The following is a 1,935-nucleotide window of genomic DNA, read 5'->3' on the forward strand; positions in this document are numbered from 1 at the left end:
TGCGCGTCCGCGCTAGCTAGTCGTGAGTGGTCGATCCTACAAAAAGTGCGCGTGCGCGAGCGTGTGCAAATGAATACGTGTTTAGGGTTAGGGTTAGGGATAGGGTTAGGGTTAGGGATAGGGTTAGGGATAGGGTTAGGGTTAGGGATAGGGTTAGGGTTAGGGTTAGGATCCACCACTCACGATTAGCTAGCGTGGACGCGTGACTGCGCGACTGCGCGTTCGGGACCACGCTGCTTTAGTAGTACCCCCTATCCCTAACCCTAAACACGTATTCATTTGCACACGCACGCACGCGCACTTTTTGTAGGATCGACCACTCACGACTAGCTAGCGCGGACGCGCGACTGCGCGTTCGGGACCACGCTGCTTTAGTAGTACCTGGATATGGTACGGGGGCTCAGAACGCTGAGCGTTTCCACTACCACACCTTGCTTCCTCAGCCTGACGAGGGGCGAAGCCTAGGCTGGTAGCTGGACACACCAAGTTGCTGGTGGAGAAGGTGTCACAGCATGTGGAATCCCCGATGAAGGTCGTATCGCTACGGTACGGTAAAATTATCATATTGTCAGGCCTTTTATTATCCCCGTGGTCCAGCTCCGTTGGCTCGAGCTGCTGCGAAAGGAAGCTTAAGGTGGTTAGGCCATGCTTTATGATTTTGTTAAGGCTAACACGACGTGAAAATGAGGGCGAGGGAGAAGCACTGTGATGGCATATTGTTTGTCCAAGTTCATAAATGAGTATATTTATGATAAAAGGCATTCTAATTTTTTTTCTCTAGAAACATATTGTTTTAAAGACTGTAGTTCGAGTTTGAAAGAATTTGGATGCTGTTTTTAGTAGTTCTCACCACCGTGTAGAGTTTCCCTCGTTGGATGTTTGCATTCGTTTGTTGGAAATCTTTTTAGCAGCATGTACCCAACCTCGACACAGTCAAACCTGAAATATTTCAAGGTGAAGAAAGAGTCCCGACGTAATCATAGAGCCCGCTAAAAATAACATTCAAATTTCTGCCAGATTGCACTCTGCTCTCTTTAAAATGGAAGGAAACATGTATTAAAGACAATTTAGTCTTTGGTACATTATGCTTGAAAGAAAAAAATGTGAGGATCACAGCTTGGACACTTCTAATCACCTTATTGCTCAGTCCATGTTCATCTGGCATTAACAACAATAACCGAAAATATTTCTAGAAAGTATCTATATCACTTTTAATTTCATCTATAATTAGTTATTCCAGATCTATTGAAACCCAAATATTTTCATTGGTAATCGTTCTTTCTTTCTCTCTTTCTTCCATTTTTTTCTCGTTTTCTGTTTTTTTTTTTGTTTTTTTTTGCAAATCCAAATATCCAAATAAATCGATTGATGAAAGTCTAAAGGAAATAGATAAACAAATAAAAAGAACTTCCATATAGATTTTCCAAGGTGGTATCATAACATGATTGCACCCCAATGACAAAAAAAATTAAAAGGTAACATATATACATTCCTTGTTTTGACCATTTCACCTGCCAGTGATGTTCATATGAGTTAAATATATAATTATGTTATGTACCCTGGTTTTCAGAACAGGTGTGCTTTAATTCTGTGTTTCAAAAATTGAGACCAAAAGAAAGTTAACCTGAACTATAGGTTTCCTATTTTAGACATGGAACTCTGGTTAGAAACTAAGAATGGTGAGGTCCAGATCCTTCACTCCCATTCTGTTTTGGTGCTTTTTTGTAGTTGTGGTTGTGGTTGAATGAGTATGCATTGCTTTGCTTTTGTTGTTGGGATTTGGGTGTATTGGTGTTATGTCAAGTGTAGTCAATGAATTAGGTGAATTTTCCTTGTCCTGTCTTTTCACTTTCAGCTTAGGATGGCCTTTTTTGGAACAATTTTTTTGCTTTTCCCCAACACAAGTCCTTCTTGGGGGATTCAATTCCTCCTTGT

The 1,935-nt window shown here is 41.1% G+C and overlaps 1 protein-coding gene across 1 annotated transcript in view; it reads left to right on the top strand.

Annotated features, from left to right (window-relative positions):
• The window catches only part of LOC106882258 (IQ domain-containing protein K), a 51,507-nt gene that overhangs the window by 993 nt on the left and 48,579 nt on the right, over positions 1-1,935 (top strand). The window lies entirely within an intron of this gene.

Source organism: Octopus bimaculoides, chromosome 5, assembly GCF_001194135.2.
Source record: "Octopus bimaculoides isolate UCB-OBI-ISO-001 chromosome 5, ASM119413v2, whole genome shotgun sequence".
NCBI lineage: Eukaryota > Metazoa > Mollusca > Cephalopoda > Octopoda > Octopodidae > Octopus > Octopus bimaculoides.